At 39.9% G+C, this 13,043-nt stretch overlaps 1 long non-coding RNA gene across 4 annotated transcripts; it reads left to right on the top strand.

Moving 5' to 3' along the window:
• Positions 1-1,891: 1,891 nt before the first annotated feature.
• On the top strand, positions 1,892-3,650 carry LOC118345066. 4 transcript variants are annotated; one of them, XR_004798741.1, is made up of 5 exons: positions 1,892-1,902; positions 2,200-2,609; positions 2,713-2,799; positions 2,896-3,034; positions 3,600-3,650. It is a non-coding gene; the product is annotated as an uncharacterized LOC118345066 (long non-coding RNA). The 4 variants fall into 4 exon arrangements; XR_004798742.1 differs by having other exon boundaries at positions 2,200-2,302; positions 2,506-3,034; XR_004798740.1 differs by having other exon boundaries at positions 2,200-2,799.
• Positions 3,651-13,043: the final 9,393 nt, after the last annotated feature.

The following is a 13,043-nucleotide window of genomic DNA, read 5'->3' as shown; positions in this document are numbered from 1 at the left end:
GAAGCAGTGGTTAATTGGTCGGCACCGAAGAATGTTCATGAGGTTAGAAGCTTCTTGGGATTGGCGGGGTATTACCGTCGATTCATTGATGGGTTTTCCAAGATAGCAGTTCCTCTCACTGCACTCACCCGGAAAAATAATAAGTTTGAATGGACAGCAAAGTGTGAAGAAAGCTTCCAAGAGTTGAAACAGAGATTAGTGACAGCTCCAGTGTTAACAGTTCCCACAGCTAGAGGCGGATTTGTTGTTTATAGCGATGCTTCTAGGCTTGGTTTGGGGTGTGTACTGATGCAACATGGGAAGGTTATAGCTTATGCCTCACGCCAATTGAAAGTGTATGAGCAGAATTATCCCACTCATGATCTAGAACTCGCGGCAGTTATTTTTGCACTTAAGCTTTGGAGACATTACTTGTATGGGGAAAAGTGCGAAATTTATACGGATCACAAGAGTTTGAAGTATTTCTTTACCCAAAAAGAATTAAACATGAGGCAAAGGAGGTGGCTTGAGTTGATCAAGGATTATGATTGCACCATTAATTATCACCCAGGCAAAGCTAATGTTGTAGCCGACGCTCTAAGTAGGAAGTCAGTGGGATCGACAGTTGCAGCTATTACCACTCAGCATAGGTTGCTAATGGATTTAGAAAGAGCCGGTATCGAAGTCATTGCTAGTGATACAAATGCTTTCATGGCCAGTTTAGTGGTTCAACCTGATTTGATAGATAGAATCAAAGCTGCTCAGAAAGTGGACTCAGGGTTGGTGAAGTTAATAGAAGGGATCGGAAACGGGGACAAACCTGATTTTTGTATTTCCAAGGATGGAGTTTTGAGGTTTAGGGGTAGAGTATGCATACCTGCTGATGATGAACTAAAAAGGTTAATTCTTGAAGAGGCACACCGTTCTTTGTACACTGTTCCCCCAGGGAGTACCAAGATGTATCGGGATTTGAGAGAGTCCTTTTGGTGGAATGGCATGAAAAGAGAAATTGCTAAATTTGTAGAACAATGCCTGACTTGCCAACAAGTGAAGGCGGAACACCAGAGACCTGCAGGATTATTACAGCCACTTCAGATTCCAGAGTGGAAATGGGAACATATCTCCATGGATTTCGTGACAGGTCTACCAAGGACCGTAAGCGGGCAAGATGCTATATGGGTGATCGTGGATCGCTTAACGAAGACCGCCCATTTTGTGCCCATTAAAGTTTCTTATAAACTAGAGAAGCTAGTTGAACTGTATGTGCGGGAGATAGTGAAGTTGCATGGAGTGCCGGTATCCATTGTGTCGGATAGAGATCCTCGTTTTACCTCTAAGTTCTGGCGAAGCTTACAAGAGGCAATGGGTACTCAGTTAAGTTTCAGTACTGCTTTTCACCCTCAGACAGATGGACAATCAGAAAGAACTATTCAGATTTTAGAAGACATGTTGAGGGCATGCTTGATGGACTTCAAGGGATCTTGGATGCAACATTTACCATTGGTTGAGTTTGCATATAACAATAGCTTCCAGGCTAGCATTGGGATGGCACCTTATGAGGTTTTGTATGGCAGGAGATGTAGGTCTCCTTTGTATTGGGATGAAGTAGGTGAAAGAAAACTTCTAGGGCCAGAGATTATTCAGCAGACCACAGAAAAGATAGATATCATTCGGGCTAGAATGAAAGCAGCTCAAAGCCGACAGAAGAGCTATGCAGATAAACGCCGCCGTCAGTTAGAGTTTGCAATGGGAGATAAGGTATTCTTGAGAATTTCACCAATGAAAGGAGTTATGAGATTCGGAAAGAAAGGTAAGTTGAGTCCTAGATACATTGGGCTGTTTGAGATTCTTGATCGGATTGGACCGGTGGCGTACAAGGTGGCTCTACCACCGGCGTTCTCGGGAGTGCATAATGTGTTCCATGTGTCCATGTTGAGGAAGTATATACATGACCCCACTCACATCATAGATCATGAACCCTTGCAGATTCAAGAGGACCTGACCTACACCGAGGAACCATTGCGGATTCTGGACAGGAAAGAGCAAGTGTTGCGGAATCGAACTATTGCTTTGGTTAAAGTATTGTGGAATAATCATGCTATCAATGAAGCATCTTGGGAATTCGAGGAAGAGATGCGAGTTAAGTATCCTCACTTGTTCGAAGAGAATTCTTATAGCTTGTAGCGAATTCCGAGGACGGAATTCTTGTAAGGGGAGGAGGATGTAAGGCCCAGTTTCTTCATCAGTGGCCCGGATCAGTGCGTGTAAATGGCCCAGCCATTTTATTGTCTAGTGAGACCACCGAGCGGCGTCGTTTTGGGAGGTATGTTTATCTCCTCTGTTTTCCGTTTCTTTCTCCCTTCTCTTCCGCAGTTTCGGTTTCTTCCGCACGTCTCTCGCGCACGTCTCTTTCTTTTCTTTCGGTTTCTACTTATTTCTTGTTGCTGCGTTAGTCTGTGGGTTCCGATTCTCTGCCCTAGTTTCCTCATTGTTGCGGTTTCTCTCTTGCACTGCTTATTATTCCAGTGAGTTGCCGTCTGCTACACTCTGTTTTCTCTCCATTTTCACGTTTCTGTTCTTCCTCTACAAGTCAGCGAGCAGTACCTCTCTTTCCTCCATTTTTTCGACTGGTAAGTGTTTCCTTCTCATCCCTTTAGGTTTCGGTTTCATATACTGAAATTGTGCAGATTCTGATCCTTAGTATTTGGTTTGTTTTATCCTCTGTTTCTGCAGTTTCTGTTTTGGCCGTGAGTTTTGAGTAGCATTTTGTGAGTTTTCTGGTTGCTGTGCGTGGGAGTATTTCGGGTTGGTGAGTTTCGGGTAAGCATTGAAACCTTTGCTGGATTTTCTCAATGCCGTATCATACTCATGCAGTTCTTCTTCAAATTTATTTTGATTTTATCCTCATTTCTGCAGTTTTTGGTTGCCGTGAGTTTGAGTTGTATTTTCGTCGGTTCTTGAGTTTCCGTGACTTGTGATTCCTAGTTATTGGACTTTCAGTTTCTCGGGTAATCAGTGAAGCTAATTCCGGAGAATCTATTCTTTTCTTTCACTGGTAAGCCATGCTCGGTCTCGGTCTTACGCGCACGCACACACACTTCACCTCAAGTCAGTTTATTTCACTTCAATGAAATATTTGGAGGTGTATTGTGAGTTCTCGGACACTTTTTGTGAATTAACAAACACTTTGTGTTGGATTTGGCTTGGAATTGTGAATTGTTTTGGGTTGGTCGAGCAGTAAATCGAGTAATGCTTGGGATTGTTTGGGGGCTGTTTTTGTGTTATATGGGTTTCTTTTTGACCGTTTGAAGTGGAGATTAATAGTTGGAGCTGCATTGTGGTTGAGTTGTGATGATTGCTTGGAGTTAGGGGCCTTTGAGGTGGGGTTGATATTTTGGTTATTTGTGTTTGACGTGGATTTTGGTGGGTGTTTTGGTAATTGTTAAAATTAGAATATGGTATTTTCGGGTTGAAATGCGGGCTGTCCAAATTACTATTAGTAGTATTAGTGAGTTGTTTTTGCTATACTATGGGTTGAGAATATGAGTGTTAATTATTAGATGGACGTTATATCAATTATCATTTAATACTCAGCGTATCTATATTTTTTTTATGAATAGGTGACGAGATTGATAGAGATCATTTTCAAGACTTAGATAATACGCTGCAGGAGTCAGGTAAGCGGGGTTCCTATGCTGGGTTTTATACAAGCTAATAAGACTGAGGTTGATTTTATGAAAACTTGCATAATTTGTGTTGTGTTGGGGACTTGTGAAAACAAAGATCAACCTCGGTCACCTATCTGCATTATTCATGAAATCTGTGTGAAAAAGGAAAAATATATTCTGACATGCATTGTGTAGACATGAGCTAAATTCTGTCATGTGATTTCTGAAATCTGAAAAAAAGAGCGATATTGAGAATATGAAAAGTTGTGCATTTATTTGTTCTGGCTTTTGTGTTCAGCGTGTGTAAACTGTTCTGATTCTGTTTTGGTACTCTGTATTATTTTGATATAATATCTGAAAACCTTTGGCATGGTGTACTGGTTTCGTATCTGACTCTGTCTCTGCTTTGCTCTGCTCTGTTATGCTCTGCTCTGTTTGGGTTGGTACCAACTTCTCTGTCTCTGAGTGCACCCACTTTGGAAACAAAGTGGTTTTATTGTGGTCTTTCCTGTGTGCACACTCGGGGCTCCGAGAAGAATAAAGGAAAGATTTCACCTCTGTCTCTGCCTGGTTTGGCCACCGGGGTTAGCACAACCCTACCACGGGGGTGAAACATGGTCTCTGCTCTGTTTGATGCTCTGTTTTGATCTGATGATGATACTCAGTTTATGTTATGCCAAAGTACCATGGGTTTTACTTGTTTTAAAACCATCGCTCTGTTATCTTGAAAATATGTTCTGTTCTGCATGATAACTCTGGAAAATATTTTATTCTGCATACTCTACTTTATAAATGCTCATGTTTGCACGCTAGCATATGATTTATGCTTACTGAGTTGTGATAACTCACCCCCCTATTGATAATATTTTTCAGATGATGTGGAGAGTCCAAATGAGGACCTGGATTAGTTTGGTGATCATGGTTAAGCTGAGGGGATGTAGTTGGAATGAGGACTTTTGATGTTCTTAGTTTTTAATGCCTTTGAGTTTTAATTATATGTTTGGGTTTAGTAGGACCTATGGTGTTTTCAGTTTGGTATGTTACTATTACCGGGAGGTTATGGACCCCTTTGATTTATTATTATTGCATTAAAGTTTGTGTGGAGTTTGTAATGAGATTATTGAGAAGATTTGAGATTGATTTCATTTATAAAGTTTTTGGAGAATTTTTCTTTGGATGTGTTGGGAGACATGTTTAAGAGTGACAAGTAGTAATTCTTCAAGCCACCCGGGTTTGGGGCGTTACAATGAAAGGCTTGCTTCGTTGGGTCCCCCTAGGGCATTTCCCTAGTGATGTGCCCAAGCTGCCCACATCTAAAGCATAGGGTTGTGCCTAGCCTGCACTCTCCCTTATGAGACCTATGGCATCGATTAAACGTAGTTTTATGGCCGCCTCTACAATTTGCCAGTGCCACTAGTGAGCGTAACCACAGACAAGTCATAAACTCCTGGTGTGATACAAGGCTGCTCCCTTCCTCAGTATGAGACTTTCATTGTTGCCTTGTGACTAAGACCACTATCCATAGATGGGCGTATCTTCCTTGCTCAGCTATGGATATCATCAAGTTGCTTTGTTCCTGACTGATGATCTCCCTTTTCTCTGTTGTGATTCCACATGTATCCTTTGATATTTGAGTAGTTGTTGGAAGGACTGCTGTTGTTGTCGTAGCATCTCCATCATGCATTCAATCGCTTGAGCCATAGAATAATTCCCATTGTTATGCGACTAATCCTCTTCAAGCACCTCTTTGAGTCTTTTGTTGCAAGGGAGTCTTGGTCATACCATATTGCTTTTCTTATGACAGACCCAAGCCCCATCACTTATGCTCGTTCCCAACACTAGTAGTGTTCAAGATTACTATACTAAGATTTAAAAGCTAAACTCTGGTAATGCACCTAGGCAACTTATGGATTTACTTAAAAGCCGTAAAAGCTTTGATACCACCCTATGACGCCCTCGACCCTCGCTTGGAATTTGGCAAAAGGTCACGACATCTGGATGCTCACTACACGAGCATCACCCCTTATGATCCATGAACATTGTGTGTCAATATGCCTGGCATACGTGCACAAGAAACCATAGTAGAAAATTTAAGAATAATACATGTCGTATCTAGAAATATCAGTATCAGAGAGTATACAAGGTACGTTTGGACAATTAGAATATCTCAGAGTTTGGTGAATAGTAGTGAAATGGTTTAGATTCAAATATTTATTACATTTTGGGAAAGGATAGAGAAATTTTGAACAAAAACATTATAAAGTTAAAAAACTATTTGAATATAATTTTATAATATTAATGTTGTTTTGAAATTTAAAAAAGTTGTATATTTTTGCGTTTTGTATGAAAATTTGGAAAATTTGTATTGGGTTTTGTGTTATGATAATGAATAGATGAAAAAATTAAAAATTTGAAATTGAAAAGTGTTTTGTATTTGAGTGATTTTTGAAAAAAATATTATGAGAAGTTTTGAGAATATCTGAGAATGTTTGAGTGTCTAAACGAGACCAAAATAATATCCATAAGTCACATCATCATCGTAATTAGAATATTACAGACCACAAATTGCTTATCGCCCAAATCAAATAAAATCAGAATATTACAAAATCTCAACATCTAAATGGGGACAGACCCCCGAACAATTCCTTGGGTAGCACTAGGTCTTCTTGCTCATAATCATCGTTTCCTATAGCTGCGTCAAAACCTATGGTTTCAAGGAGTGAAACTGTAGGGGACTACCACAGTGATGAAATTACAGCTAAGCTTTTGAGTAAAGTTAAAGAGAGAGCATACATACCAAGGTACTTGCCTTCTAAGCACTGGACCCCATATATGTATTGGCTTTGGGCCATAAATGCGGTAGACAGGGAAATGTGAAAATGAAGAGATGCTCGGGCCTTCTTTGGTCTTGAACTCAATCCCCACTCAAGTATGAAGGCTGGAAACTCTTCGATGACATGTTCCTTTGAGTGCAAGATTCCTTAGCTATGCCTGTTTGGTCTACCCAACCAGGTGATAATAGGTCGAATTCTACAGGGCTATAGGCACAAAATGTTGATCAAACCCGTTAAAAGAAGCCTAATCAAAGCAAGCACCAATTTGAATTGATCTCAATGGATCCCTCGATGAACCTTTCCAGTCTTCACCTCCAACCCAACCAGGAGAGAACATAGGGTCAAGGAATGCCCTTACTTGCCTAAATGGAATTCATATCTCCTTCATTTGGTCGAGAAAGCCCGAGAACCTGAATCCATTATTCGTGGTGTTGCAATGAATCCATTGGGTCATCCTCATGGAGGAGGTGATGGGCATGCAGAAGAATGACTTCAGATGTTCGCCTTTCAACGGATTGGATAGGCATAGAGCACACCATGTTGCATTCAATCCATTCAATAGTATGAAAACCATCTTATGAACCATTTCCATTTATTAACAAGTGCACTACAATCTACCTTATCACATGGTTGTATGCACACCCTAGCTCCCCTTGTTACAATGTGGGTATTGACTGCAAATGACAACCCATGCAACGCCATTAAATTCTTCAACACTCTCGAGTAACTAGTGAAGCTCCAATAAGATAAAGCCCCATCTCGACTTGGGATTGTGATTCACTCACACCTAGAAACTCTTCTTAAAATTGGAAAGTTGGTACTTTTTACTGAATAATATCAACCATTTAACTAAAAAACCAGTAAGCCATAGCAAAGTATTATGCATGTGGAAAGTATTAAAGAATGGAGACAAAGATGTAGTAGATTGTAACCCAGCATACTTATAGTCATTATTCGACATTTCTAGCATAGTCATAGGGAAGCACCTACCTCTGTAGTAAGCTTCACCGAGTAGCTTGTTAACTACCTAGCCTCCCTTGGTTCGATGAAGACTCTAGCATCGTGAGAGTGTGTGCTTAGCCTACGGAGTAGCAACACACACACACACACACACACACACACACACACACACACACATACACACACATACACACACACGTGTGCGTGTACACATGTGTATGTGTGTGTGTGTTTCTCCTCTAAGTCCTTTCTGGAAATCCCAAAGTGTGAGTGAAGAGTTCTGTGAGGTGAAGCTTTTATACAGAGTGATCAACCTATCCCAAGTCTCACAAATCTCGATGTAGGTTTTGGCTATTAAATAGCTGAATCCTCCATTGTATAGGTGTAATTTGATGAATGGGGGTGGCAGGGACAGAAGGGATGTGCACTACACGTTTTAGAAGTTTAGCCAAGGAAAGGAGTTCAGTCTGCGACTTGTGAATGTTGCCCATGTGTTCAAAAGCTTTTGCGTTTGGTTGGCGTATTTGAGTCTTTGATCTTACTTTCCCACTCATGCTCCTTGTAGAAACGTCATCGTTTGAGTATAATCTTTGTGAGGTTGCCCGCCACTCTTTGAACACTCCAAGGTTATTTTCTAGGCACCCCAATTGTCCGTTGCTCATCTAGAAATTCCGTCATGCTACAGATTGTTTGCCTGTTGAGTTCTTGTTTCTCTTATCGTATTGTAATTGTTTATCTTTGTTCACCCACTTCCTAACTCACTCATTGTCCATCAAATTTCCTTTGCCCACTTCTAAACTTGCTTACCTTGTTGTCACCCGTTCGTTCTTAATCGCTCGATGTAAAACTCTCATCCCTTTAATCGCCTTAACTTTGTTTACCTAAAATGGCGCGTAATTCATTCATCCATTACTTGTTATGGGCAAGGTGCTGGAGTGGAAGGGTTGCAGTCTACGTAGGGGTTATGGAAGTGGGCAAGGTGTTCATGGATGGGGGTGGTTCTGTGTGTTGAAGACAGAAAAGGAAGGTGTTAGTTGTTAGTTGTATTCGAATACCAGATCTGGAACGATTTCGTATTATATAGAATTAGTTAGTTGTTTCTTTAGTAGAACGTTTTTGTTTAGCACTTTTCCTTCTTATTAATTGTAACACAGTCATTTCTTACTTACTAAAAGTGTAAGGGACGTTGTTAAACACTGTCATTTCATATGAATACTCAGTATAAATAAAGATGGTTGGAGGGAAAAGCTCCTAACCGAAAAGTATATTTAGCAACTCGATTCTTCTTCTCTCATCTATCATTCTCTCTTCTTCTCATATTCATGGAGAGTGAATCTCTCGAAGTAGTCAATTTGGGTCCCTTACAGTTGGTATCAGCCATGGCAGAAGGAATGCGTTCGCATGCTCAAATAGTTGATTCAATGAATCACTTGCGGCAACAAAAAGAACGACAACAAAAACAAATCGAAGATGTGATTTGTTTATTGTTGAAGCAGCAAGAGGTGGCATGATTGGAAAGGGAAACACAAGATAAAAAGTTTCAGGAGGTTTTACAACAAATCTCAAAGATTTCTTGTCAAGATTTTGAGAATCCTGGTAATAGACGTCGAGATAATCAAGATCAACAAACGCTGCACAGAAGCGAAGATGTGGAGGATGACACGGGGGAACTGCACCACAAAGAACCTATGGACGGAAGTTTTGTAGAGGAATTAAACTAGATTTTCCTAGGTTTTGTGGTGGTAATCCATCACCATGGATTTATTGTGCAAATAAGTACTTTCTATATCAACAGGTCCCTCATGGCCAACGTATTTTCATTACTTCTTTCCACATGGATGATGAAGCTTTGGTCTGGTTCCAGGATGCCAGTGAGGTAGGCACCTCTCATTCTGGGGAGGACTTCATCAAGGCTGTTCAAATCCGTTTTGGATCTACCCCATACAATGATCCTATGGAGTCACTTACTCGACTCAAGCAGGTTAGTACATTTAATGATTACAAAAATGAATTTGAGATTCTTTCCAATCGTATTAAAGGCTTGTCTGAGAAAAACAAGTTGAGCTGTTTTTTTAGTGGCCTACGTGATGAGATTAGATTACTTGTTAGGATGCTAAATCCTTCATCTTTGAATGATGCTTTTGGCTTAGCCAAAATTCAAGAACAATATGTGGTGAGTATAAGGAAACCTTGGAGAAATTCACTTACTAATTTGAGTAAGTTTAGTCCAGAGTCGAGTCTGTTAAAGTCTGGACAAACTCCTTCAATTTTAGGAGCACCGAGAGTTTCACCTTTAGCTAGGCTTCCTTATCATAAGGTTTCTGAGTCTCAAGTTGTGGAAAGGCGTTAAAAAGACCTTTGTTATTTCTGTGATGATAAATGGCAACTAGGTTATAAATGTGCAAGGCCAAAGCTATTCTTACTAGAAGGTATGGAATTTGGTGAGTCAAGTGGTGAAGAAAATACTGATGTTATTGGTGAGGTGGCTGTTGAACCTGTGGAAGTTGAAGCTGAGATGGCTTCTATTTCATTACAGTCTATGATAGGTGGAGGAGGACCTAAGATCTTGAGACTTATTGCTTGTATTGGCAAGAAGAAGTTGGTAATTTTAATTAACCCTGGAAGTACACATAATTCTGTGGACATTGTGGTTGCTGCTTGATGTAAATTGCATGTACAACTTGGCCAGGCTATAGTACTGGGAAATGTGTGGCTGTGCCTTTGTCGATTCAGGGCATACCTTTCACAGTTGATTTTTTTAGATTTCCTTTGGGAGGATGTGATGCAGTTCTTGGCATTCAATGGTTATCTACATTGAGTCCTATTCTTTGGGACTTTGTCAATATGACTATGCAGTTTCCGTTTGATGGCCAGAAGGTTTCCTTAAAAGGTTTGACAGTATCTCAGTCAAATCTTATTGATGATGATGAGTCCTTTGAGACTTTTGGTTGTGGAAGTAAGGGAATTTTTCTGCAGATAGTTGCTTATAGCTCCATTGAACCTTCATCATTGCAGGATGAACAAGTGCAACACCTTTTGCAGCAGTATATGGAAGTTTTTAATGAACCTACTGGATTGCCACCCAATAAGTCTCATGATCACAAGATTAATTTGAAATAGGAAAATTCTACTATCAGTGTTAGGCCTTATAGATTTCCATTTTATCAGAAAACAGAAATTGAAAAAATTGTTAAGGAGCTCTTGAATTCTGAGGTTATTAGGCCAAGTCAGTCACCTTTCTCCTCTCCTGTTTTGCTAGTCAGAAAGTCTGATGGCACAGGGAGAATGTGCATCGATTATAGGGCCTTAAATGAAGCCACTTTTAAGGACAAATACCCCATTCTTGTTGTGGTTGAGCTCTTGGATGAACTTTCAGGTTCTACAATTTTTTCTAAATTGGATCTTTGGGCAGGTTATCATCAGATACGCATGAGGGATGAGGATTTTCATAAGACTACATTTAGAACTTGTGAAGGGCATTATGAATTTCTTGTAATGCCCTTTGGCCTCACTAATGCCCCTTCAACATTTCAAGGCCTCATGAATGAAGTTTTCAGGCCATTCCTTAGACAATTTGTCATTTTTTTCTTTGATGACATACTAGTTTACAGCAGGGACCTGTCATCTCATTTGGATGATCTGTCTACTGTTTTGCAAACTTTACAGCATCATCAACTTTATGCTAAACAGTCGAAGTGTAAATTTGCATGTCAAGAAATAGAATATTTGGGCCATTTGATTTCAAAGGAAGGAGTGAGGGCAGACCCTAAAAAGTTGAAGTCTATGGTTACTTGGCCAATACCTAAAAACCTAAAGTCATTAAGGGTTTTTTAGGCTTGACAGGTTACTATAGAAAATTCATTAAGGGCTATGGTCAGATTGCTGCCCCTTTGACTTCTTTATTAAAAAAAGATGCTTTTGTTTGGACAGATTTGGCTACTAAGTCTTTTAATGATTTGAAAGTTGTTGTCACTAGCCCTCCTGTTCTTGCCTTGCTTGACTTCACCAAAGCATTTATCATTGAATGCGATGCTTGTGCAACTGGTATAAGAGCAATTTTGATGCAAGACCAAAGGCCCTTAACCTTTTTCAGTCAAGCTTTGAAAGGAAAAAATTTAACTCTTTCCACTTATGAAAAAGAGTTTCTAGCCTTAGTGCTAGCTGTGAAGAAATGGAGGCCATATCTTTTAGGAAGTACTTTTGTGATCAAAACTGATCACCATAGCCTTAAATATTTGCTTAAGCAGAAGATTAGCAGTGTTGCTCAACAAAGATGGCTTTCTAAGCTCCTTGGTTATGAGTTTACTATGGAGTATAAGCAAGGTGTGGAGAACAAGGTGGTTGATGCCTTGTCTCATAAAGATCAGGTTGATGAGCTTGGAGAGTTGGCAGCCTTATCATTTCCTACGCCAACATGGCTCTTAGAATTGAAAGCAGCTTATGATGCAGATCAGGATGTGCACAAACTAATTACTGCATTTCATTTTGATCCTACTTCTAATTCTTCATTCAAACTAAGACATGGCATTTTTTTTAAGAAAGACATAATTTATGTGCCTGATTCACTCCCATTGAAGCAACAGATTTTGAATTACTTGCACTCTAGTCCTACTGCTGGTCATTCTAGTTTTCACAAATGTTTGCACAGAGCTAGAGTGGACTTTTATTGGCCTGGTCTCAAGCATGATGTCAAACAGTTTATTCGTGAATGTGAAACTTGCCAAAGAAATAAGATACAAAATCTCCTACAAGCTGGATTCTTACAACCATTACCTATTCCTGAGCAAATATGTACTGACCTCTCAATGGCTTTTGCCGAGGGTTTGCCCATTTCTAAGGGGTATTCTATTATTATGGTTGTGGTGGACAGTTGCTCAGGTGGCTTTACTATTCTTCAACAATGTTTTTAAACTGCATGGTTTACCTAAAACCATTGTTTTTGATTGTGGTTCAACATTTACCAGTTCATTTTGGAAAGAAATTTTAGATTGCAAGGGGTTAAATCTTCAGCATATCACCCTCAAAGTGATGGCCAAACAAAAGCTGTAAACAAGTGCCTTGAACACTTTCTGAGGTCTTTTTCTGTTGATAAACCAAAGTTATGGGTAGATTGGCTTTCTTTGGCTGAGTGGTGGTATAATTCCATCTTTCATACTTCCACAAAGATGACTCCCTTCGAAGCTATTTATGGGACTCCTCCAATTAGGCTTCAAGCCTACATTCCTGGTTTAACTGTAAATCAGTCTGTGGACCAATTGTTACAGACTTGTGCGCAAATTTTGGTAACACTTAAGTCCAATTTATCTCTTGCTCAAGATAGAATGAAGTATTATTATGACAAGCGTAGGACTGACAGAGAATTCTCAGTGGGGGATTGGGTTTATCTTAAAGTTCAACCCTATAGGCAGCAATCTGTGGCAGTTAGCAGGAATCTTAAGCTTTCACCTTGCTATTTTGGGTCATTACAAATTACTCACATAATTGGCAAAGTGGCATATCGATTATGTTTGCCCTCAGATTCACTCTTGCATCCTGTTTTTCATGTTTCTGTGTTGAAGAAAAAGATTGGAGACCAGCTCACACCTTTCTCTTCCCTACCTCC

Source organism: Juglans regia, unplaced genomic scaffold (genome assembly GCF_001411555.2).
Source record: "Juglans regia cultivar Chandler unplaced genomic scaffold, Walnut 2.0 Scaffold_133, whole genome shotgun sequence".
NCBI lineage: Eukaryota > Viridiplantae > Streptophyta > Magnoliopsida > Fagales > Juglandaceae > Juglans > Juglans regia.
Note: the sequence above shows the minus strand (reverse complement) of the source record. Positions and strands in the feature narration are given on the sequence as shown.